Source organism: Danio rerio, chromosome 4 (genome assembly GCF_052040795.2).
Source record: "Danio rerio strain M-AB ecotype USA chromosome 4, GRCz13ab, whole genome shotgun sequence".
NCBI lineage: Eukaryota > Metazoa > Chordata > Actinopteri > Cypriniformes > Danionidae > Danio > Danio rerio.
Window position 1 is genome coordinate 4,188,612 of NC_141024.2, and position 27,986 is coordinate 4,216,597.

Genomic DNA, 27,986 nt, shown 5'->3' on the forward strand with positions numbered 1-27,986 from the left:
TCACAAAAACTGTAGTAAGATGAATTAGCCACGCACGTGCGCGCGCACGCACGCAAGCACGCGCACGCACACACGTTGTACTGTTTATGCTCATCATCTACTCGTGCCAAATGTGACAGGACGTCCTTTAAACAGGTAAATACGTAGATATTGCTGTAAAGAGATCCATTACAGCTAAGTTACTGTTCAAAATAAGCCTGTAAGTTACTACAAACGTTATTGTTGTGTACACTATGCAGCAGTGCTGATTTCAGCTGTGTTTAATTACCGTTCAGAATGCTACAAAAACACAGTGTATAGCACTTACTGCTTCCTGAAGTGAAGTTGAAACAGATGTTTTAATCCCAGTTGCTTTACAAATCCTGTCGTGTGGACATCACGTCTCACAAAACTTCTAAATCCCATTGACATGGTTTTATATTCGCACATTCCTTCAGTGACCACTTGTGACACGCTCCCTATGTAGTTTACCATGGTACTTTGAATACTTGGTCTGAAATGACATGCAAGTATGACTTCAAAACAACATAAGCACTATTTATTTGACTGAACAGTACTTTGATAGTCATTAGCTGCTAATATGATTTCACTATTTAAGTATTAGCAAAGCATACTTTTCTGGCATTAAATTATGGACAACAATGTCCTTAATTAAACATATAAAACCAACTTTACCCTTAATCAGAATCCTTGGTAGTGATTCAGATAGGCACTCTTCCGTATTTGGTAGCCAAAAAAATAAAATAAATTTAAGTGATCTGATTAGAAGTGCATTAAATAAATAAATAAATAAAAAGAAATACATACATTTACTAAATACAAATGTTATAAAGGAATCTATTATGGGTTTCATATATATGCATATAAATATGCATATATACATATAAATATATATATACACATACACACACACACACACACACACACACACACACACATATATATATATATATATATATATATATATATATATAACACACACACACACACACACACACACACACACACATATATATATATATATATATATATATATATATATATATATATATATATATATATATATATATATATATATATATATAATACATATATAATAAATATAAATATAAATATACAATATATATATATATACTATATACTATACTATATACATACAAATATAAATATAATATTTTAAATAACAAAAATGTGTTTTTAATTACTCTTTTAAAATAATGCAACCATTAATAATGTCGAAATTTCTTTATATAAATCATAGGAAGGAATGTGAGGAAAAAAATGGTCCCTCTGGTCATGACAACAATAGTGAAAGCTCAGGTGAGTATTATAGCTGCTTTAGCATTTTTCCTTACCTAGTGGCTCACATAAATATTGTTCCTCTCCATCTCTGGCAGGATGTTCTGTTTTAATCTGTCAAGAGCAAAAACAAGCAGGAGTTTGTTCTGATCGAGTGCCCGGTGTGATACCATGATGAAACCAACGCAGCAGATGCATCTCACTCACCTCTAAACATCCAGTCCTTCATCATTTCAGTCGGGGCCAGACGTTAAATGATGATCAGGAAGAGTTGCAAAGGCAAATACAGAGATGAGGAGAAAAGACAAGTGCAGACAAGTGACTGGGGATAAATAGCAACACAGAAAGGCAAGTAAAGATGACAGGAGCTTAAATACATTGCTAAAGAACTGATCACTGTTCATATATGATTTTAGGTCATACCTGTTACATTTATTGTAATGATAACAGTGATAGTTCACCCAAAAAATGCAAATTCTATTCATAATTTCTTACCTTCCTGTTGTTACAACTGATAAAGTTGTCATTTTTTTGGTCATAGAGTTGTCAAGTTTTATTTTCAAAATATCCTAACTTGTGTCCAGAAGATGAAGAAGTCTTACATGTTTGGAAAGACATGAGGGTGAGTGAGTCTCTTTTTATTTAACGTTTATGGGTTTAAAGTCCTTTAAGTCACTTTAAATCCTGTTTGTGTTATTTTTCAGGTGAGGTGCAGCCTACTCGTACTTTTAAAAGAGATCTGGCTTCGGGCTTTCTCCAGGTGGTTGATGAAACTTGCAAAAAGCTGACTACACCTATTCTACGATGGACATGAGGCAAATACAGGTATGTCATTATCATAGAGATCCTTAATGCATGAGATTTTTATATAGAACATATTAATACAACACAGCATAGTCCAAAGTAATATACAAAAATCAACACAAATTGATGTGCCGTACAAATTAAGGCTGCACAATAAATCAAAAATTATTATAATTGTGGTAATAAACTATTTTATAATTATATATAATTTGTAAAATAAGCTAAATTATAATTAATAATTTAAATTATCAATTAAAATTGCACATATTCATTGCAATAATTCATCTTAAATTGTACACATCCTATGCTTATATAAGTTTGTAATTATGTTTATATTTATCTGCATACTTCTGATTATTAATAGCAACCTGTATATATATATATATATATATATATATATATATATATATATATATATATATATATATATATATATATATATATATATATATATATATATATATATATATATATATTTATGTATAGTTAATCTCTGTTTGTAGTTAATATGAATTGTTTATAATGTTCATAGTACATTCATCTGTAAATATTACCCATACTTTTTCAGTAATTGCCCTTTATAGCTCATACCTATATCCTGCACTTGCTGCTATTGCACTCCTGGTTAGACCTGAACTGCATTTCTCTGCCTTGCACTTGCACATGTGTAATGACAATGAAGTTTAATCTAATCTAATCTAATCTAATCTAATCTAATCTAATCTAATCTAATAATACTATATGGATATGCAATATCCATATTGCAAAGAAGTGCAATACATTAAACTCATTTTATGGACCAAGCATTTGTTTGCTACATGCTTAGGTTGTTGCAATACAAATCTGACCAATCTTATGGAGGCTTTACTATATAGAACAGCACATTTTAATCCAACACAGCATTGTCCAACAGCCACACTATAACATATGAACAGAGCCACAAATACTTTTGACTTTGAACTACCTAACAGTCAACATAAACTGAATAAAGCAATGCCACAAAGCATCCTAAGAAACATTTGATTTTTTAAAGGAAATGTCATCAACTACTAGTGTTAAACTCAGGCCTGCAGTCCTGCAGATTTTATGTCTAATCACAAACTTCAACTCAAACTTACCTGCAGGTTTCAAACAAGCCTGAAGGACTCAATTCGTTTGATCAGGTGTGTTTAATTAGGGTTAAAGCCAAACTGCGCAGACCTGCTGTGCAGAGATCGACACCTACACACTATATTCTGTCATTATTTTTTCTTTTTATCCCATTCTGCCATCTGAAATGTTATCAAACACTTGAGAATTAGTGTTAAAATGACAATCTTTTGCACGATGCTCTTAAAAACACACATAAACCTAAATAAGAAGTAAACTTTCTCATGAATCTGTCATTCTGCCCGAACTGCTATCATAGTCCCTGGTGTCTGTATAGGAGTCTGTTCAATCTACAGTAATCCAAGTGACAAATTGAAATGGCCACAGTCCAAATCTGACCTGTGGCTCCAGTCCTACTTCTGCCCTGTCTATGTGCTGACAAAATGCTCTTCCAGTAGCTCAAGTCAAACATGAAGGAATCTGCAGTCTTGATTTGTTAGTGATATTTTCAGTACAGATTTGCTAAAGATTCTTCCGGTCTGTTTAGACAGTATTTAATTGGTGCAGTTTAGACTGAATTAGAGGGACACCTTTCAAAGTTTGATTAAATTGCTGTGGTATAAATTAGGGCTGCACAACATATCAAAAATGTATTGTTATTGTGATGATGGTAGGTGCAAAATCCATAGAAGTTAATTTTGTTTGCTACAGTCATAGCTTGTTTATCCAAATCTGACCAATCAGATTGGGCCTTTACCATCTTAGCTACTATGTTAGCTCAACCTAGAGCTGAAAATAAATACTAATGCCCAGATACTAATACAATGGAGGAAATTGAGAACAGCTAATAAGTATATGAACATCTGCTGAGGTTTTAAGTCATTTATGGTGTTTTAATGTTGAAATATTTGCACCATGACATAGTTTTTAATCAGTTAGCTGAGAAAAAGATCTACCTTTTGTATTAGTGTGATCAAAACATAAGTATATTTTTAAAATTGCTGATAAAATTGCATTTTGCAAGTGATCACATCGCATATGGCATATTTTTCCAGTTTCCCAGTATGCATCCATAGTAGAAATGACTTTCAGTTTTATTTCTTTTAATAAATGAAATTTAAACGTGTTTAGAAAGACCATTCATTGTTGAATCTTTGTCTTTTGATGCACTTCAGATGTTTTATTTGCTTATATTTGATTAGATAGACTATTACATGCTTATATGAAAGGTAATAGAGAAAAAGAAAACAGCATAAACGCATACAAACCATTGTAAGCTCATTTGGCCTCCATTGCCCCCTTCTGGTGTTCAAGGTTTTTACATCTACCTTCTAATTTTTTTCCAATGCCCAAAGGGACAAGATTTCTCAATCAGCTCCTTCAACCAAAGACTGACCTTATTTCTGCTCAGACAACCTCATCGTTCATTAGTGCTACTTGGCGGTTGCTATAATGAATAAAGTGCCCCAGTGTCCTGTCAGGCGCTAAACCGTCACACCAGACAAAATTGTTCAGAAAGGAAACGTTCTACTTATCATTTAGCTATTTTATACAGTAACCATATGTCAGATAGTTTCAATACGGCCGGATGTCTTTTCCCAGCCTAAGTGGGAGTTCAGTACAGGGCGTTTTCTTTGAAGAAGTTGGTTGTAACACATGTAAGATTGCTTTTCGATAAAACAATTCAGGTTAGATTATAATGTTTTTGTTTATATATATATATATATCAGAACTGTCTTTAGACTAAGGATATGAGATTCCACTTTAGCCAATAGTGTACTGCTGCCTTATTCCAAATTCAGTTTAATTTTTACAGCAGAAGCAAATGCTATTATCTTGGCTTTGGAATAAAGTCTGTGGAACAAAGAAAGCTTATTTTAATTACATATTCAAAGTGTTTTCAAGCAATTGTTTCCCTTAGAAATGAGTCCAGCGCTACTTGAAAAGATTTATTGAAAACTTTTGAATTTAAAGGGTCTTAATTGTGATATCTGGTTTTGTTGAGTACCTGCACAATGAAGAATCAAAGGCAATGAGGAAGCAGACTCTGATGCAAAAGAAGCTTTATTGTCAAACCCCAAAATTAGTCCAGTACCTTCTTTGCATATGAAACCAACAGTTTGTTCATATATTAATAACAAATGGCAAGCAGAACAGTATTTACATACAAAAAAAAAACAACTTTACGAAATTAGCCTTAATATTGATAAAAGTTAATTTATTCATTTTCCTTCGGCTTACTCCCTTATTTATATTCTGTCACTACAACAGAATGAACCGCCAAGTATTCCAGCAAATGTTTTACGCAATAGACGACCTTCCAGCCACAACCCAGTATTAGGATGCACCCCAGTATTCACATGCACCCATACACTACGGCCAATTTAGTTCATCCTATTCACTTATACCATGTGTCTTTGGACTGTGTGTGAAACCGGTGTCATGACAAATCGCTTCCCCCCCTGACAATTGGGTCCGCCTAGGATCTTATTGGTTCACTGGAGTTGTAATAGGTATAGTTTGTAGCGCCTGATTAATATATAAATATATATATATATATATATATATATATATATATATATATATATATATATATATATATATATATATATATATATATATATATATATATAAATGCAGTTAAATCACTATATAATTAAAATAATGTTATAATGACATAAAACTATTTTAAATTATGTATTTCATATACTGATGTACAACTAAAGGCATGTGTAAAGCTTTTGATAGCCTACGACGTGCTACCACTTCTTATGTAAGTATATAGTTGCATATACCTGCATAAAAACATCAAAAGACATTTAATGTTTGCAACAGCCACCAAAACAACACGTTTTGTTTCAAAGTCTAACAAAGTCGATGTAAAACATCATTCGTGTGGTATTTTGAGCTGAAACTTCATATACACACTCTTGAGACATCAGTGAATTATTTCACGCCTTGTAAAAAGTGTCAAAATAGGTCTCCTTTAAGTGTGTTTTTTAAAAAAAAAAAAAAGGCATTATTTTCAATTTGTGCCACATTTATCTTAATTGAACCATGCCCCATCAACTTTGCAATTAAAACGCTAAACAAAGCGAATCGGCTATCTCTGTTGTCACCCCAAGGCTATCTCATCTGAGTTTTCATGCCTTTAAATGTCACTGCAAGAGAACTGCTTTAAAAATTGAAAAAGTCCATTACCAGTGACATTTCAACATGTGTGTGCAACCCATTCAGAATAGATGAGTCTGTCTAACTATATTCAAGCCCTGACAGATGCCTTCCTATTTGGGCCAGTGTCAAATGTATAAGTTATGTGAGTTTTGTCCGGCGCCGCAGCCACAGTCGCAACTCTGCCTTGCATGTGGACGCTGGGATGATTCATGAGAAGTCAGAAAAGTCTTCATTCTCTTTTTATGTGCTTTAGTTTTGTGTGTAAATGTCAATGTGGACTGGGTGGAGAGGGGTCATCTAGCATTATGTCAAATTTAAATCCTCCTTCCTACACTGTACCAGTTTCAGCCAATAACTGAGATTCGAGTTGGCTGGAGGAATTGCACTGTAAGTCGGATACAGCTCCAGCTCTTTTTTAATTAACGCTGGAATGGATGGTGGTTAGCTTCTGATCTCTGTGCCAAGTATTATTTTTTAATATGAAGCTGGTATTAAATTTTACAGCGCTGCAGGTTTGATTCTTTGCTTAAATAGATCCTTTATTTTGCATAGATTGGCTGTAACTGTTGTATAATTTCACCAAATGGCCTTCTCTCTCAAATAATAACCACACAAGCAATTAGCAAAGCGCTTTCTGTAAACCTTACAGTGCCTCAAAGCAATTCTTGCAAAAGGTTGTTGAAAGTTTTGGAAACCATGGTTTGAAACATTTTAGCCTTGGGGTCTTGATTGATTTCAATAAAATTAAAAACTCAGTGTGTTTTCTGACAGCTAATTACTAGAAAAACTATATTTTCTTTTTAGATTTGACAGAATTGACATGGTTGGAAAGGAGGGTCAATGAAGCCATTTACACAACGCTGCCTCCTTTCATGTCGATGTTGACAAGCTTTTCATATACCCCAGTATCTGATCCTGAAGGTTATTACATGAATTTTAAACCCTTTACTTGTTGTGTATCGCTGAATCTCGTTCAGCTGCAGACATAGCCGAGAGTCTCTCTAGGGACACTTGAGATGAGATACAAACACAGGTGACAAGCCTGAGCTTAGCGACTGTAGCACCGTGTTTGAGAAATGAATAAAACAAGCACATCTGAAATCACTCGCACAAAATCCTCCAAGGAATATCCAAGATTTGTTAATTCTACTCCTGCACTGCAAAAAAAACGCTTTTCTTTCTTGGAGTTTTTGCCTGGTTTCTAGTCCAAATATCTAAAAATTCCTAAATCAAGAAGCATTTTCTAGTCTTCTTCTTGATTTCAGAAATAATACATCAAATTAGGTTTTTCCTTAATACAAGCTAAAAAATCTGCCAATGGGGAAGGTAAAATAATCCAGTTTTTGCTTTGAAAGAAGATTATTTTTCTTGCTTTTTTTAAATTTAGTTCAATTAGTTTTTATTTCTATAGCAATTTTACAATGTTGATTGTGTCAAAGCAGCTTAACATAGAAAATCTAGTAAATTCAAATTGAAACGGTGTCAGTCTAGTTCTCAGAGTTAAAGTTTTGTTTAGTTCAGTTCAGTGTGGTTTCATTTTCACTGCTGAAAGTCTGAATACTGAAGAGCAAATCCATTGCTGTACAGCTCTACAAGTCCCAAACCAGGCAAGCCAGTGGCGACGGTGGCAAGGAACAAACTTTAATTGACGAAAGTGAAGGAAAATGACCTTGAGATAAACCAGGCTCAGTTGGGCTCGACCATTTCTCTTTTGGCCAAAGGCTGGAAAATGCTGGACGTCCATCATGGAGAAGCTGCAGGTGTGAGTAGGTCACCGGATGGTGCACAGTCTGGCCCACGGGATCCACAGTCTCATGCTCTTCACTCCTCCATGACCACCACAGCATCTACTCAGGATACGGCCTGGTCCAGGATTATGGAGACCTCAAGAAGTCCTCTATGGTTGGCATCATCTCTTCACAGGACTTGGATCACATCAATGGCACTGCACAATCTCCAGAGGCCTCAGGATAAATATCCCCAGGTGGACATAGAGAACAAAGACAACAATTTGTGTAGCTGCTGTTCATAGTGTATTTAAATAAAATATATTAAATATAAATGCAAAAAAAGTGCTTTAAGTGAAAATAGCAGTTGTATAAACAAAAATACAAAGCATGTGAGGGTTTCTAACAAAATGTGGGGTGCATTAAGATGAAGAGTTTGTCCTACAGTTGTCAAGCCCACTCACCTGCATGGAGCACACTCTTGCATCATACTGTTATGTAAAGCATTGTGTGTATGCTTTACTAAAAAGTTAGGTCTTTAATCTAGTTTTGAACTGAAAGAGTGTGTCTGAGCCTCAGACATTATTAGGAAGGCTATTCCACAGTTTATATGGCCATAAATGAGAAGGCTCAACCTCCTTTAGTGTGCTTTGCTATTCTGGGCACTACCAGAAGTCCAAAGTTTGGAGATCTTAAAGAGCGGGTTGGATTGTAGTAAGACAAAAGGTTGTTTAGATAAAGATGAGCTAGATTATTTAAAGCTTTATAGGCAGGAAGCAATGTTTTATCATCAATAACAGGCAGCTGGTGTAAGGAGGATAAAATTGGGGTGATATGATCATATTTTTTAGACCTGGTAAGAACTCTGGCAGCTGCATTTTGCACTGACTGAAGTTCATCAATAGAGGATGCTGGCAACAAGCGAACAGAGCATTACAGTAATCCAGCCTAGAAGTCATAAAAGCATGAACTAGCTTCTCTTTTTAAGAAAAAAAAAATAATTTTGATGCATTATTTCTGAAATCAAGACAATAGTTTTTTCTGGTCTAGAAAATGCTTCTTGATTTAGGATTTTTAAGATATTTGCACTAGATGCAATACAAAAACATTTATTTTCTCTCACATTTTGATTCTTTGCAGGAGGTCAGCAGAGGTCACTTTTTTTTCAACAACAGCTTTGATCAATGCTTTGTAGGATGCATGCTTCAATATGTATGCATACAGTATTCAGCATTTAAGCCTTTGTCCTCTGACAGAAGGATCTCCATTTCATGTGGTGGGATTTTATTTTCTCCTAGCTCAACATTCTTTAAAAATCAAAAAGTACTGTTGGTGTTTAACATGGCACAGTGTGCGCCTTGTATCTGAGAGGGTTTGCACAAACACTGTGTTTCTGTGATATGCTTTTTTTGGGAGCGTCTTTTGAAATTGTGCCGTCTCTTTGAAGGCTACCCTTCTGTGACCACACTTCCACAAATTGATTTCCAGTGAATCCCACAGACAAATCACTGGCCTGTTCCCGCTTCACCTTCCTAACCTCTTTTCAATCATACTTTTGAGCCAGGCTTTCACTACTGTGCACATTTTTACAGTGCTTTCAATGCAGTGCTGTAATGAAATCCTGCTGTTGCTCAGTTTTCTGCAGTTCTGCAAATCCAACCGCTTAACATATGGACTCTGTGTAAACTAGTGGATCATTTTTACCTGCATACGAACTAGTGATTGAGCCTTTTTTTCTTGTATGTATTTTAAATGCGCATTCAGGTCCTGTCCACACACATATTTATTTTCAAAACCAAATTACTTTGTATGTGCTTTCGTTGTTTGTCCACACGAAAATGTGTGGACAAAGTATCTGGTGACTGAAACCAAAACTTTCTTTTTGTACTGTTTTCTCCTTTCTAATTAGCCAACACAAGATGTGAATAAGACAAATTCTGCACGTCCACATCAAACATATCATGTATTCCGTGTTATTCATGTCGTGGAACAGTAATCCATCTCTATTCTCATGCTTGCATTTATATGCAATTTACTTGCGAAAGTACTTGAGTATGGTGTGTGTTTGGTGTGAACCCAGCGTAAAATTGTCATTATTTCCGCCTGTTGTTTCTACATGCCTTTAACATGCATGACATTTTTATTTTGACATGTGGACGGAGAATTTTTGACGAATAAACTTAAAGCTGGGAATTTCAATTCAAAAGTTCACACTTAGCTGGTGATTGATTACAAGCAAGTTTGGCATGCTCTCCCGGGGAGAGCCCTGAGCCCAAAAACTCCTTGAGCCCTGGGCTCCCTCCCATTTGGAGGGCGAGAGGGGAGCTTTGAGCTCAGGCAGATCTCGACAACTCCCACCTTGATAAGAGCTGATGACTAAAATGAATGCTATGAAGAGATATGCTGCAGGATGAGAGTTTGACTGTAGTGCTAAATTTAGATTGATCAATTCACTAGTATTGCATGATTTTGGAATGTGGGAGGAAACCGAAGAACCCGGGGAAAACCCACGCGAGCACGGGAAGAACATGCAAACTATGCACAGAAACTACCGCCGGCCGTTAAAGGACTGGAACTGGTGACGTTCTTGCTGTGAGGCAGCAGTGCTAACCACTGGGCCTTCATGTCGCCCTATGAAGGGAAAGGTGGAGAAGTAGGGGTAGAAGGGGGGATTATTCAAATCGAAGATGGCTATAGTGAGAAGCCCTGGCTCTTTATAGTGGGTTAGGACTGGCCTGATTGGTGGATCATATATGCTAATGCAGAACCAGCCGTGTTCAATCATAATCACGTGATCCTCTCGAAGTTAGTTTATAAATAAACTTCACTTATAAAACACCCGTGTACATGTGAACATAAATTGCTAAGAAGTGGTTTCTAAAGCTAAGTGGAAAGTCCTGTTAACCACCCATAACATTTACAGTTACTCATTTATCATACACTCTTTTATCCAAAGTGACTGCATGTGTGAGGATAAGAGAAGCAAATCATACAAATAGTCAGACAAAGCAGTTTATAAATCAGGGGTCACCAACCCTGTTCCTGGAGAACTACCTTCACCTCAGAATTCATCTCCAATCCTGATCAAACACACCTGAACCAATTATTTAGGACCTGAAGCAGCTCTTGATAATTACATACAGGTGTGTTTGGTCAGGGTTGCAACTGTAATGGGTGTTGCTAGTGCAGTGTTTCTCAATCATGTTCCTGGAGGACCACTAGCCCTGACAGTTTCCATGTCTCCTTAACCAAACACACCTGATTCATATCATCAGCTCATTAGCAGAGACTGAGATACCTGTATTGGGTGTGACAAACACAGGAAAAAACTGTAAAGAAAAGTAAGGTCAGACATAACATCTGCAAAAAAGAACAAGTCATACTAACACATTTACAAACAGGTCGTTCCAATTTCAGTTATACATTACATATTATTGGGAAACACGATACAGGTTTATGTGATTCATGTTTAGTAGGGGAAACGGTGGAACATGTATTTTTTTTGGTGTAGTACATATAAAAAGGAAAGAGAATATTTAAGAGAAGAAGTATTAAGAATGGGTGTATCTGAATTTACATTTAACAGTGTTTTAAAAGATGCAGTGGAACAAATCAGGACAATTATAAAGTTAAAATATTGGTTTACTAGACAGGATATAGTCAATACAACCTAAAGAAGAAGAAGAAGAAGACAAACAAAGGAGACATCCAAAACATGCTGTGTTGTTCCTCCAGGAATGTGGTTGAGAAACACAATTTTACTCAGGCACACTGAAAATCTAGCCTTCTTTCCACTCTTTAACTATAATTTTTTCCTCCTGACATGTTAATCTTAGAATCAACTCTGTCTATACTGAATATACTGTTACTAAATACCCTGTTACTAAATATAAAAGTCATTATTTTACTATTTTAGGGGCATCGTGATGATGAATTATGCATGGGAGCACCTCTCACAATTTCTGTAGAAACTGTTCCTGTACTGTAACTCAACTGACAAGCTCATCGATTTACTCTCCAGGAACACACATAAATCCAAAAGCCAATTCAGAAAAGTAATTTGGCCAGAGGGATAACTGGACATCACACAATACAGAAAATTCAATTCAGTTCAAGCTTATTTGTATAGCGCTTTTCGGAAGAATTATTGTTTCAAAGCAGCTTTATAAAAGGTAAAGCACATGAATGCATTACAATCAAATTCAGAAAGCTTAAGGTTATTATTTCCCATAGTTTTATTAGTTACTAATACTTATAACTAATTAACTAGTTACTAATAGCTTTTAACAGTTTGTTTATATATATATTAACTCTTAGTTTACCTGCAGTTATATCGTATATAGGTGATGTCCATGTGTATAAAATGTGTTGATTTGGAGATGCTGCACCTGCGTATCTCCTTCCACCCATACTTTCTTTCTTACCCAATATGTTCAGTCCTGGGTGTGAATGTGTCAGAGACTGAACCAGAATTTTAAAGAAGTGCATTTGAGCAGCTTTCCCTCATTAGACGATGCACCGCGTGTTGAAAAGCGGCCTGTAGCAGCGCCACTGGTGTTCCTCTTGTTTATTCTTTTACCCGGCACTCTGACAGGGAGCTTGGCATGCCCTGTTTGTATGTGGAAGAAAGATTAGGTCCCTTTCTTGCCTTTTCCTCAGCGCCTGTGGTTACTTTCAGAATGTAGTGGGGAATTTAGAGCACAAACCGCATCTCCTCTTGAATATAAATTGCTATTCTCTGAATTTTTAAAGGAGGGAGAAAGAGATAAATAAATCTCATTTTCTGTCCCAGCTGAGTTCTGTCTGCTCTACTCCATTTGTGCTTTACGTCCTGGCCTAACCTTGGAACGGAGGGAATTCAGATGGAGCTCCCTTTAATACACTGGGTTCGGTTCACTCTAAAATGAAAATTTGGTCATCATCTGCTCAACCATTCCTCATCTTGTTCCTCAAATGTTTGACTTCATTTCCACTCTAGAAAACTTTTTGTCCATTTTGGACCCCTCTGACTTTCATAATAAGCAAAAAATGACTTTATAATATATTATTTTAAGATGAAATACTCTTTGATTGTAGGCCAACTGAAACATAGGAGACAAAGATTATATGACACCAAACTCTTACGCCCAATTCACATGGGGCTTTAGCGCCAAAGCTTGACTGCGGGCAGGTCTGAAGTTAGTGCTGAGGTGATCATCATAGCAGCTTCAGCCAATGAACCTTGTCCACAATTGACTACTGTCTGAGTTCGGGTATTTGCATAAAGCAATCTGATTGGCTGACGCTTCCATTCCCAACTTCTGCAGCAAGCAACACTGCTAAAGCGGCACTGACGGATTTACAATTCAGTTCGGCAATGCTTGACATCACCCATTCAAAGTGAACGGAAAGAGTTGACACTAATGCCCCATGTGAATGGGCCATTAATGTATTATTTTTTTTTCCTTTGTAAAGCTGAAGATTCGATAGAATCGGACTGCAAGTGAAAAAAGTTTACTGAATTTTAAGTACCAACTTTATTATAAACAGTCAATTTACATTATAAACTTTAAATTATATGCTTCATAGCAAAAAAAAAATAAATAAAATAAAATAAAAATAAAAATCCCCTTCCATCACAACACAAAATAATAATAATAATAATTTAAAAGCATAATAAATCAATCATCAACTTACAGTGCTTAAAATCAATAATATTTTAGCTGCTTGTTCAAGCTACTTATTTAAAATTAGCTGAAACAATACAGTTATTGAGTTTTTTGAGACAACTATTTTATGTTCATTCAATTTAAATTTTTTTAGGTACTTAATCGATTTCTGTTTGGACAACATGATTGAATTGTGTGGAACCCTGTGCATTTTTACAGTGTACTGTAACTTCCTGAATAGATCTATTACTTGTTTTATTATTTCTGCTCCAGAAAGATTGCAGGTTTTGCTTGACCAGTAAAATAAGTTGGCAATTAATCATTTGTTTTTAACAATGTCCTTCTCCAAAAATAAATGTGTAATTTGTGAACATTTCAACAATATTTAAAATCAATTCACTCAACAAGAAAACCTAAAAAATAAATAAATAAATAAATAAATAAATAAATAAATAAATAAATAAATAAAAATAGTCAATAAATTTTCTGTACACACACTTATCATTGAGACTTGAATTAATCACAGAAATAAAAGTGTATTTGAGAGAGAGAGAGGGAAAGAGAGTCTTTTATCTTATATCAAAATCTTTTTTACAGTCGCAGTATTTTAAAACTAACAATGAAACTTTTAACAAGGGCACGCCATGATTTTGCCAAGTAAAATATGATCCTGGATTAACATCTATGTTGATCCTGGAACATAATTTTTGTTGGAAAATGTAACCCGTACATGTTCCCTTCCCTAAACCCAACATAACTGTAAATTATTCCTAAAATTAGACTGGAATAATAGTTGTATAACAATCACGTAGAAGTGCATAAACCTAACCATACTGTAAGCCTAAACTTAAGATAAACTGTAAATGTATCCGTTAATTTTGATTGGCTGATTGGAATGTTGTTCCAGGATCAACATAGATGTTAATACAGGAACGTGTCCTACTTCGTAAAATTAGTTTAGCGCTCAACAAGGCCCTGGTCATTTTACATCTCTCATATCTGTGCCTATAATCTCCATTACCACAGACTCTGACTGCTTATGTCTTACTCAGCACTTAATAAATAGCACTTCCCTAGAGACAATTTCTCACTTTCAATGCACTACACCATGCCTCTTGCGTCTAATTCTGTAAGACACAGTTATATAGATTATATGACTTGCTTATTAACTAAAGAGCAAAAGAGATCTGTGTGTAAAAATATGTGGTCTGTTCGGATTGATTTAGAGGACGATTGCCTGACCACAGAGCAGGAGAAATTAAGAGCCAGAGGGAAATTTAATATGAGTGTACTTCATCTTTGAGATTTAGTGTCCTTATGATTTGTGTTTGTGTGCTCACTCATGTTAAACAAAGTTTTATACGATCACAAGTACATTTACAAGCACAGATTTTTGGTGGTGGAGAAATTGTTCAAAATAAATCTTGCCACATAGGAAATAGACTGCATTTTTTTCAGACTTAAGCTATAGGCTTTCAGTCTATTTTAGCATTTTTTTTAATGGGACACCTAAAGCTTGTTCTATTTACACATTTAAAATGGGCTAATACAACACAATTCTTGCAATAACTAAAGTGTTTTATGTTCAATCCACTTAAATTTGTAAAAAAAAAAAAAACTTGTTAACTTAATATCTTTAAGGAGGGTGAAACGGTGACTCACTGGTTAGCACCGAAGTTGTACATCCGCTGCGTAAAACATATGCCAGTGTTCTGTTGTCCAAACTTGTAAGATTTTCCTATCTCTCCATTCAAAAACTAAGTACCGCATTTTGTAAACGTATTATGCAACCCATCAGATTTTGCTACCAGTGTAAATTTGAATAGTAAGAGTAGGAGTAGTGTGATATAAAGCTGTAATATCGCCCTAACCTACCTAATCCCTAACCCCAACCTCAGATCCATTTAAATGCAGAGTTGGTAGCATCATCTGATGAGTAGGGTCAAATGTCAGGATACCGGAATAGTTGGTGGTTCATTCCACTGTGGCAGCCCCTGATAAATAAGGGACTAAGCTGAAGGAATGAATGGATTCCTTTATGTTGTCTCAACACAAATCAATTGTGTGGAAACCAGCATTTTTACAGTAAGGAGCTAATCAAACAATGCATTTTTTCCTTTCCAACGTTCCACTTGTCTGTTGTTTTTCAATGTGAATTTGTGCTGGACTTGGACTTGTTACCATTAAGCTTGTCTGATAGGGTTATTTTTTACCTAATTTTCCCCTCAATGTATAATCTTTACGAGCTGCCTCTTGACTGACCTGTCTTTTTTTTTTTAAATGTGTGATGTTTGTCTATGGTCGAAGGGGTCCAATTTCATTACTTTAAGGCACGGCACTTGTGAACACAGCGTTTTTAAGATGCTGTGCCTAGTGAAAATATATTTAGATTTCACAAGCAGCACAGTTCATCATTGTCCGGTCCAAAAGCAGTCGACCAATGATTACGTTTACATGTACACCAATAATTAGATTTTAATGCGATTAAGACAGTACTCTAATTATGAGTCGACCATGTAAACAGCGATTTGTGATTAATTTAATCAGATTAAGGTCATAACTGAAGTAAAGAGACATCGAATTAAGACAGGTGGAGTATGCCGATTTTAGTCGCATTATTGAAGTGCAGTCAGCAGTACCGAGTCAGTGCAGACCACAGACACCTGCCCAGTGAAATGCATAGCTTTTATTTTTTCTTCCATTCAGCATGCGGTATGAACTTCCATTAAAACAACTTATCCAGCAGTTCATAGTTGCATCCAATATCTCGTTTGTCACAGGGGACTCGCCTGAATGAAAGTAAATGTGCCAAACTGCAGTTGAAGTTGACAAATTAATAATGAAACACCCGAAATTACATGAAACTCCGGAAGAAATGCTAATAGCGTGGTGATGCAATGACGTTAATCTAAGTATATGCTATAACATTTAAAACGCAGTCATGAAATAAACATTCAAAAAGCAGCGCCTTAATCTTATTATTGTATTAATTAGATTATGGCAAATTATTCGATTACTGATGTCCATGTAAACGTAGTCACTGATAAGAGCATAAGAGGTGGAGCAAACGTTGCAAGCTTCTATTTATAGTAGAAAGTTGGCATGACTTATATAAATAAATGCAAAGCTTCATCAATTTCAAATATATTCTATAACGTCAACTTCAAACGTCTCCATTGCTGCATAATGTGTTGATGAGGGGTGTCCAAACTCGGTCCTGGAGGGCCGGTGTCCTGCAGATTTTAGCTCCAACTTGCTTCAACACACCTGCAAGGATGTTTCTAGAAAGCCTAGTAAGAGCTTGATTAGCTAGCCCAGGTGTGACTGATTGAGGTTGGAACTAAACTTTCCTGGACACCGGCCCTCCAGGATCGAGTTTGAACAAACCTGGTGTAGATAAAAGTGTGAGAGTGTCTGATAAATGCCAGGAATGCATGTTGAAATGGGTGGGTGCATATGTATTATTCATTAACCAAGTTGGCACTTAATGCACTGTAACTCTTCCAAGCATACTCCTGTTTTGATTGGCTGTTTTTCCATTCCTCGGAGAATGTTGATGTCTGGCTCTGATAAAAGCCTCGAAGGTTGGTGCTAGGTCACGCCCGATTAGTAGTCCTCGAGCACAGCTCCACAAGAAGTGTTAAAAGCAGCGTTTATGCCAGAGTGAGCAGTATTTTTCTCCTCCATAACTGTCAAGGCTGGACTTTTAATTGATCCAGTGAATTTTCCCCTCCTCCTAGGCCGCTGAAGGCTCTGAAGACGAGTATTATATTTCAGCTTAAAAAACTGTTTTCTAAGCCATTCCCTTCAGGATGTCTACAGTACTTATGACTTATTCGCATATCATCAAACCTTGCAGGTCAAGAGGTAAACTGAACGTCGATCATCCCCATTAATCCCAGTTAATTAAACTAAGGAGACTTAAATACAGTGCGTTTAAAGCTAAATAGTGATCAGTTTTCATAATGAAAGATCAACAACTCCAAAGCAAAGGAGGAACACTGAAGGATAAATAGTTTTAATTTTCGTCTCCACACCACATTCTTCAGGCAGATGGGTAATTGAGACAATGCATAATGGTCCGCCTTTGAGTATAAGCTTATAGTTGGAGACATTAGAATGGTGAATACTGCAATTATGTACTGCATTCCTGGTAGTATATACAGTATGGTGAATGTACGGTATTACCCTACAGATTGCTGACATTATAATTCACCAGTTTTATTCAATAGCATTTGCTTGAGGCATAAATGATTTCTCAAATAAACGTGACGACTTTACTAGAAAGGGTGTGCTATTATTTTTCTTCAATGATTTGATCTTAACGATAAAAAATACATAAAATACCTAAAACTCAGCTCTAAACATAATAGGGGTGGGCTTGTTTGATTTCCAGTTTGTAAATCGCAACAAAAAGCCACCTAGAGCATCCTTGCAATATGGTAAAGAGTTTCTCTCTCTTTCTTTTATAATAGGAATTGAAATACATGATGCAGTTTGGTCCTGAAGGGAAGCACTGGGTGGGAGAAACATGAGATGTACATACCAAATGTATTCTGTATATGTATGGTGTAGATGTGTTGAATAGGCTAGTAGTTTCAATCAGTACATTTACATGGACTCTGATTTTAATATAATTAAGACAATACTCGGATTCAGATTCAGAGTCTGCCACCATGTAAACAGAGATTAACTCAATCCAGTGGCTCTCAATGGGCTCTATGCATAAGTAATGTTTTTCAGCCAACAGGAAACTTCCGGTGAAAGGTTTCTGTGACTATTTTAAATTTTGTAGCGTTCCTTTTACAGCATCAACATTGTAATGTAAATAAAATACAATCAGTAAATAAACTTAATCATTCATTTAGTTGTTCAAGCATAAAACGAGATGATAGACCATGTAACCACTAGTGCCAGCAGGCTAGCGCAGAACTCCATTCAAAATAATAAATAGGTCAAAATAATTGTCATATTTTAAAGAGATGGCAGGGGAAAAAATGGAATTGAATGCAGTGCTTCTTGTCCGGTCTGAGACCCACTTTATATCAAATATAGGGAGTGAGGATCATTTATTTTTTTAAAGAAAAGAAATCTTAAACTTGGTGACTTTGTAATTGAAAGACGTCAGGATGGCTGGCTGAAAATAAGTCTATGTGTAAAACCCCCCACCCTGCACATTTAGTATGTCTCTTTTCTTTGACACTCAAGGATCAGTTAATGGACTTCTCTGTTAATGAGCTGATGATCTGAATCAGGTGTGTTAATTAAGGAAGACATTCAAAATGTTCAGGACCTGAATTGAGAGCCACTGCCTTAATTTGACTTAAGTCATCATCATGGTAAGACATGCGGAGTATTCATATATTAGTCACAATATTGAAGTGCAGTACAATCATGTAAACACCTTAATCAAACTATTACCAGTGTAGGACTTTTTACCACATTTTGCGACAGGATAGTCCATAGACACAAGGCTGTTTGTCGCTTTATTTACTGCACCCACTGAGTCACATATTCAAGGGCACAAGTGCACACACAGTGAACTCCTGGAGACTCATCACACACTCCATCACTGAACTCAATTTTTCAAATGCTGTCTGGTAAATGTGGAAGTTTGCTTTCCATTCAGTGTGCAGTATCAAATTCCTTTAAAACAACTCTTTTGCTGGGACATGAAAAAAATGAATTAAAGTGAAACTTCTGAACTGCAGTTGAAAAAAATTAAAATTGCATAATCCATACCCAATATTACACGAAGCACCTGATGTAATATTGGATAGCTTGCTGATGTAATGACGTTAATTGGGAGTAAAACGGGAGCTTGAAAGAAACATTGTAAAAGCGAATCATAAACACCTTAGGCTCAGTAGCTCTGTTGCCTCACAGCAAGAAGATTGATGGTTCGAGTCCCAGCTGGGTCAGTAAGCATTTCTGTGTGGAGTTTGCATGTTCTCTTTTTGTTGGCATGGGTTTACCCCACAAATCCAAAGACATGTGCTAAAGGTGAATTGGGTAGGCTGAATTGTCCATAGTGAATGTGTGTTTGTCCTCGTCCTCCAGGTTGGGAGTTGAGCATTAAGCAAATGACCCACCTTGTAAAAATGAGATGTTAGGAAACAACAGCATAGTGCGACTAATCAACTTCGATATAAACAGCCCTAGGAGTAAGTAAGCAGGTATAAACAACTTAATCATAGTATTGTCTTTTACACATTAAAGGGCTCCAATTTTACCCTTTTTACAAGATGTAAGCTCAGTCTTTGCTTTCTCCAGAATGCGCTAGTTGTCAAGATCAACAGCGATTCAGTCTGTGCAGATCGCTAGTAAACATACATATGGTATTGCATAGAACTACAAATCTGCCATTAAATGGACTACAAGATCCAGTCTACCACTCACACACCTGGCCTAGATCCCCATGATTGCAGACAGACACATCAAAAGCTACTCATTAACTGATTACTAGGACTATTTTTACAGCACACACACACTTTAGTGCTGAGTCTTGTTACATCTGTTCGTGCACATAACAACGTGTTTTCCTTGCTTTCCATGTTTTTAACCTTGTTTTACCCTGTCTGCTGCTTGCCTTTTGACCATCCGCCTGTTATATGACCACAACTTTGGAATTACCCATATACGTCTGTTTGCTCCTGTGTTGACTGTTGCTTGCCTGACCATTCTGTTTAATAAACCTGCGTTTGGATCCGCACTCCCTTGTCAGCGTCTCTTCACGTTATGTCTGTAATGTTTCCGATAATTTATTAAACCATTCAGAATATGCCTACTTTAGACTCAAAGGACAGTAGAGCTGGTTATGTATCCTGTGCCTTTAAATGCAAATGAGCTGGTTCTCCCTGCCAACTTTCCCCACATGTGTGTCTGCTTCTCCTGCTGCTTCACATCAGATAAACAGCAGTCAGTGACAGAGACAGACACGGATGTTGCAGATTCTGGATTCCTTTTAGACTCAGTTTGATGAAGTCAATATATCAAAAATGTCTGTTTGATATGTTTGGGGTGGAGTGTATTCAAGCAAAGGATGCAGCATTGTCTCACACACAAATGTCACTACAAAATTCGCAGTACACACACACACATTTAACTTTTCACTGTTTTTGCACATCTACTTGACGCGTCATGTCTTTTTTGTATTACTAACATGCACTGTTTCAAAAACGTTTTAAGCTTGTAAATCTCATTCTTGAGGTGCAGATGATCACAGAGAGTTGGAACAGATCTTTTAATCCCAGTTTCTTTGCAACTTCTGTTTTGTGGACATGTATACACATTACTACAGAGACATGTTAATACATGGCTGTCAATTGATTTGGTAGGCAGGGCCCCTTGAAGTGGGCCTCAAAATTGCAGGGATCTAGGAAATTACACTTGTTGTTTTTATTTAACTCCTATATGATTGTTGACATAGCTTGCAAAAGTTAATTTTGCATCATAGGTGCCCTTTAAATATTAATGAAAAAGATTACTGATATCCATGTAAACATAGTCACTGTAAATATATGTTCAACACCAGTGTAACAGGGAGATTGAAGCAATATTGCACAGGGGCTGGTTTAATGATTCAGAGGCTACGGTCTGGGCATTTCTGTCTGGCACTTTGCTGTTCTGTTCAGACCCTCTGGACTGCCTCAAGGGCCCAAACACTGTCCCTGCTTGCCCTGAGTGCTTACTTTGTCTTCCTGTCATGATGCAGACCAACTGGCTATCCCCCGCCCAGCAGTACTCCCCTGGGACCACTGAACTGCATCATCCCCTCACAATCCGCATTTTCTCAATTTTCTCCATTCCCCTTCAACACGCATTTAGCATTCCTTACATGTTCCCTCAGCCATCACAGAATCTGTTGTCTGTCCGACCAACCACGTGATTCATTTTGGTGCCGAGCGTGGAATCCCCAAACTCTCCAGGAAGCCGTCGTAATGTGTAACATTTATAAATAACCCCACGGCTCAATGGAAATGCTGTTGCGTGAATGGCATCGGTAATAGAGTTACATAAATATTCCCCAGTAGCAAAACGCCACTCCTTGCTGGTGCTGATAAATAATGGATCCTATAGGCTGCGAGTGTGTTCGGTTTTCCACTTTTATGGCACAGTGTTGGGGGATGGACAGGTGTGCGTGACTAATTAGAGGTATAAATTTGGACTGAAAGCCAGCCAGAACTGAACCCAGCAAAAAACATTAGATCCACAGGGCTCAGGCGAAGAAATGAAGAGCCCTCGAATCTTCTGTCAATGTAAAGCAGTGCGTATTATAAGTCAATGATGACAGACTCGTTTTCAATTACATAAATTGGTCAGGCTGAGTTATCCTTTCTTATTGTTGTTATAAGCTGTAATGGCTCTTGTTGTGCTTCTCCTAATAGGCTCGTGAAGTAAACTAACGTATTTCCTTCAGTGCTGTACAGCTTGTATAAATCATTATTATTATCCTTGGCCGAAAGCCCTAGGAAGCTGCGCCGTAGCTCAGTTGAGTGGTAAATTCATCTGCATAAAGTCTCATCAGCTCTCAACTCTTCGACCAGTGCTCACTTGAAAAGATCTTTTGTTGTTGCCTATAATAGTCCATAATGAGGGAAATGCGCATGTTTCAAGAAGACGGTTTATAGTTCAAGACTTTAGCAACAACATCTCTACAGGAAATTACAACCATTTGGGGATTTAGCTCTATATTCCAAGTACTAAAATCAGTTGGCCTGAAAGGAAATTGTCTATAAAGAACTGTTTTTGTAAGTTGCTGAGATGTAGTTGGTAGTCGGTGAAAACATTGATGTTATGTCAAACATCAAGGCGCAGACTATTTACAGTTTTATTATCAGAATTACCCCCCTCCTCATACATTTTCCCTTATTTCTGTTTAATGGAATGAAGTTATTTTTTACAACACATTTCTAAACATAATAGTTTCAGTAACTAATTTTTAATAGCTGATTTCTTTTATCTTTGCCATGATTGTAGTACATAATATTTTTCAATATTCAATTCAGTTCTTCATTTCTTTAGTGCTTTTCGTTGTAGATTTTGTCAAAGCTGTTTAACATAGAAGTTCTAGTAAATTGAAACTGTGTCAGTCCAGTTTTTAGAGTTGAGTAAGTTAACTTAAGTCCAGTTTAGTTCAGTTCTGTGTCGTTTAAATTTCACTGCTGAAAGTTCAAAGACTGAAGAGCAAATCCATTGATGCGCAGCTCCACAATTCCCAAAGCAAGCAAGCCAGTGGCGAGTAACAAAACTTCATCAATTGACGAAGGTGAAGGGAAAAACCTTGAGAGAAACCAGGCTCAGTTGGGCATGACCAGGGCTTAATTTGTGCCGGAACACGCCTGATCCTGATCCGGCACCTCTGAAATCTGATCTGGCACCTAATTTTACTTACTTACTTTTACTTAGTGTTACTTCAGTGACTCCCCAACCCTTTTCATTTTCGTCTGCGACAGCCCGCCGCTCTTCACTTTCATCCTTCATCCATGACACCCCTCTGCCATCCAACGCCCTGAAATTTTCCCAACTTTTCAGCTCGCGACCTTCAAAATTGACACAGCCATTACCCTGCAGCCCAAGACTGGATACTCACCGAAGCTAAGCAGGACTGACGCTGGTCAGTACTTGGATGGGAGACCACATGGTAAAACTAGTTTGCTGTTGGCAGTGGTATTAGTGAGGCCTGTGTTAGTCCTAATGCCCCAGTAAAGTAAAGGTGACTCTCTGTGGTCATTAAAATCCCATGGCACTTCTCGTAAAGAGTAGGGGTGTAACCCCGGTATCCTGGTTATATTGCCTCCATTGGCCCTTACCCATCATGGCCTCCCTATCACCCCCTCCTAAAAGTGCATCAGTCTAACAACTATATAATTTTTTATAGTCATTATTCATTATTTCATTTATTTCAACCGCTTTTTCTGGGCCAAGTTGTGAGGGCAGCAGTCTTGGGAGTGAACCCCAGTGAACCTGAGAGACATAGTCCCTCCAGCATGTCCTGGGTCTTTTCTGAGGCCTCCTCCCGGTGGCACATGCTTGGAACACCTCCCTAGGTAGACATCCAGGAGGCATCCGAAACAGATGTCCAAGCCACCTCAGCTGACTTCTCTCTATGTGGAGGAGCAACGGCTCTACTCCGAGCTCCTCCCGGGTGACAGAGCTCCTAGTCATTATTTATTTAATTTAATATTAGCCTCACTTAATGAGAATGTGGGCAATGTTTACAGCACTATTCTTGGTATAATTTTGGAAACCGCCACTTGGAGATCGTCCTCTGTTCAGTCGTGGCCTTTATTTTTAATGTAAGTGCTGTAAAGGTGTTGGAGTTTAACATTGAGTTGTAAAATCAATCTGCTGCAACTAACATTATTGCTGTGTCAGTAATCTAGCGTATTAACCCCAGGGGTCGCAGTCCAATGGAAAACGAGTCTAAAGGCTGATGGCTTTTTATTTGCATTTTGTTTTTATGTAACTATTATATACTGTTTTAATCTTCTGCAGGTTTTGAATAAAATATGGTAGTTTTAATAATTTAATATATCATATATTTTTGGAAACCACCAAGCGATATTGTTTATATAAGACCATAGGAATTTCTTTAGAAGAAAATATAATTTAGGAAATACTGTAAAAAAATCTTTGCTCTGTTAATTATCATTTGGAAAAAATCTGAAAAAATCCACAGGATGGCTAATAATTGTGACTTCAACTGTATATCAGATGATTACAATAGTTGACTTCATCTCTGGGCACGCTAATCCACACCCATACACCATCTTATTTGAGAACCCGTGGAGCCATATGAGATCCCTTCAGCATTTGACTCTGCAATCTTTTGAAGCTGAAGGCTTATTTGATCGTGCAAACTGGCGGGGGTGACAATCAATAACGCAATTTTCAGTAAGAAGAGCAACGCACAAATTCGTGGCATAGCCTCCTGCAGTGAGGTGTGCATGAATCTGCACCAGGGCAGAGAAACGGCTTCTGCATTAAAGGGCAGCCTGTCGCATTTACACATCCCTTCCTAATTATGTGAATGCCTTGTGGGCTACGGTGCTTATTAATAACACAGTTTTGATCCTATTAAACGGAGACCCCAAATGCACTTAAACATTCCGGACACATTCATGTGAGAAGTTTTAAAAAATGAAACGGGGTGGAAGAATAACTTCCCACTTTTTGCGACTTCAGTAAGAAGCAACTAAGTGAAAATTAATGGCTAAAAAAAGAGGAGAAAAATGAAGTGCTGAAAACCGCAGTCCCAGGCTTCTCCCTGCTGTGTGAACACACACACACACACACACACCCTTGTAAAGGGCTTCCGTTGCCATGGTGATGTGGCCTGTTCGGAACCAGTAAAGATTCTGTTGCACTAGATTTCTTCCCAAGAGTCTTGCTGAATCCGTCAAACTTGCAGCTGAGCGAAGTAAAAGTGTCGACTATTTCATTTTGTTACGTAGGTTCTTGTCTGGTTTAAAGCTCCAGTATGTATTTTTAATGGTAGAACTGATACTTCAGTCCAAATTTAAACTAGTTGTGCATATTGGTTGCCCGAAAACCACAACTGACAATGGGCTTTAAGCTGTCTCCATCTCTTACAAACATCTCCAGTATTTACTATTTCTGGTTGTAAAGCATTTTAGATATATGTCACATCTTTCGTAGTTCTCTGTGCAACTAAATATGTATATAAGTGAAATAAAATAATTAGATTTTAAATATTTTAAATTATTCAGAATCGAAGATCACGGTCAGTGTTTTCAGTAAGCGATTGCATTTTGATGAACGTCCATTCAAGTGTGCTTCAGGTTTGTTTATACCTGCTTTTAGCCTTTCCTCTCTCACACAAAGGCTTTTTTTCTTGTTTAATGAAGCATGCTGCAGATTGCTTATGTCCTGCCGGCTAGATCAGTTACATTGCATTTCAAATGTGTGCACCGATGGATCTTTAAATAAATTGTTGTCCCGAATATTGTCCCTGTTTATTCATTGATGAAACTAGTGTCATAGGTAATATCACTCAAAAAGAGTTTAGTGTTTGTTTATGTAATTGTTGCTGAATAATATACTAAATACACTGAATGAAAGGCAAAGGTGCCATTGGCTGGAATCACACAGACCAAAACAAAAACAAACAAAACAGACTCTGAGATATAGCACATATTTTAAAATAGAATAACTGGCTTTAGCATTGTTTTTTTAGAGAAACAAGTATGTGAATTTAATTAGCAAGAAACCAGAATTTTGCAAAACCAGGTAGTTTACTAAACACAAAAGAATAATCTTTGGATATTGTGGTTCTGTCTTGGCTGACATGTTTTTACAATATCGCATGGAAGTTGGGTACAGTACCTCTGGACTGGCCAACTGAGACGGATGTTACCATTTTTAGAAGGGGGACCGGAGAGTGGGTTTCAACTATAGGGGGATCACTATCCTCAGCCTCCCTGTAAAAGTCTATGCTAGGATACTGGAGATTTGGCCGATGGTGGAACCTCGGATCCAGGAGGAACAATGTGCATTTAGTCTTTGTCGTGATACACTGGACCAGATCTATACCCTCACCTGCGTGCTCGAGAGTTCATGGAAAGGCATTCGACCGCGTCCCTTGTGGCATTCTGTGGGGTGTGTTCTGGCAGTATGGGTTCAGAGTTACTCTGTTAAGGGCTGTATGAGCAGAGCGGAAGTTTGGTTTGCATTGCTGGCAATAAGCCACACTTGTTTCCATTGCTTGTTAGACTCTGGCAGGTTTGCCCTTTGTCACCGGTTCTGATCCTACTTTTTATGGACAGATTTTCAAGGCACAGCCTAGGGCCAGAGGGGTCTAATTTGGGGACCACAGGATTTCATCTATTATTCGCAGATAATGTTGTTCTGTTGGCTTCATCGTACGTGGACCTTCAGCGGTTTGCTCCCAAGGGTGATGCAGCTGGCATATGTATCAGCACCTCCAAGTTCGAGACCAGGGTGCTTCAACGGAAAAGGTGGATTTCCATCTCCTGGTTGGAGAAAAGTCCCTTCCCTAGGTGGTAAGGTATCTTGGGGTTTTATTCACAAGTGAGGGACGCATGAAGCGTGTGATTGACAGCAGTTTTGCCACTGCTCCTCCACAAGAAAAGCCAGCTGAGGAGGCTTGGGCGTCTGTTTCAAATGCCTAGGCAGGTGTTCCAGGCTCGTCCCACCAGGAGGACGTCTCAGGGAACACCCAGGACAAGCTGGAGGGACTATGTCTCTCGGCCGGCCTGGGAACACCTCGGAATCCCCCCGGAGGAGCTGATGAAAGTGTCTGGGAAGAGAGAAGTTTAGCGTTCCCTTCTGAGATGGCTGTCTCCGCAACCCAACCCTGGATAAGCAAAATAGATGGATGAATGAATGAGAAGAGGATAATGATGTGCAGTACAGGATATGGTAATAAAAAGTCAGTATTTATCTCAATCTTTGTATTGTAGAATGTGGATTGTGGAACATAGACAGGAATGGGGATAGCTGGAACATCTAACAAGGAGATAATGTAGACTCTTCTCTCTGTTAAATAAAACTTCCCCCTCCTTATTCTAGTGCACTAACATGTTCCTTCATGTAATTAGCACTTCTTGTGTGTGTTGCCTCTTCTTGTTGAATTGCTGAATGCCTCTTCAATTGTCTGTCGCTTTGGACAAAAGTGTCTTCTAAATGACTAAATGTAAATAATCTTACATACTTATTATGATTATATATATCGTAAACTTTTGGCTCTGCATGCTTTTGTAATAGCATTTGCCAGAATTTACATTAAGATGCTCCTGCATGGCTCTCGTGAATTAGAATATTTTGTATATTTAGTATCTACAGTAAACTTAAATAACCTCTTTGATGAACTGGCTTGATGCTGCCATGTTTCTGTCTCCAACATTGCTCCGGTAAAAAGGTTACGCTTATTGTCATTTTCTGAGTGACTCATACCTGTAAAAAAATTTCTTTAGGGACTCTCCTAACTGTCTCTTTTTCAGTCTCGCTCTCTTTGCTCCCTGGTGTTAGAATCTGGGCCTGTGGTTCTCTGTCTAGCAGGGTGACATTTAATAGATGTCTCTCATCAGAATGTTAAAGGAGCCCTGCAGCCTCACCATGCCTGACAGATCCGGCGTCTGTATGTGTGTGTGTGTGTGTTTTTGAGCTAGTGAGAAAGTGGATAGGGGTAGAGAAGTGGCAGCCCTTCATTTAGCCTGACACATTTTTATTATTTTCAAAAAGTCTGAATGGGTAAATGAGT

The 27,986-nt window shown here is 37.4% G+C and overlaps 1 protein-coding gene across 7 annotated transcripts in view; it reads left to right on the forward strand.

Moving 5' to 3' along the window:
- Nucleotides 1–30: 30 nt before the first annotated feature.
- LOC147844603 (uncharacterized) overlaps nt 31–27,986 on the forward strand; it is a 240,158-nt gene continuing 212,202 nt past the window's right edge. For 5 of the 7 annotated variants that reach the window (XM_088649935.1, XM_088649938.1, XM_088649936.1 and 2 more), the window contains exons 1-5: nt 31–135; nt 1,262–1,320; nt 1,398–1,647; nt 1,841–1,921; nt 2,004–2,124. The gene's annotated coding sequence lies outside the window, so the exon portion shown is untranslated. The remainder of the gene's footprint in view (nt 136–1,261; nt 1,321–1,397; nt 1,648–1,840; nt 1,922–2,003; nt 2,125–27,986) is intronic. The other 2 variants (XM_088649939.1, XM_088649934.1) reach the window with 1 other exon arrangement.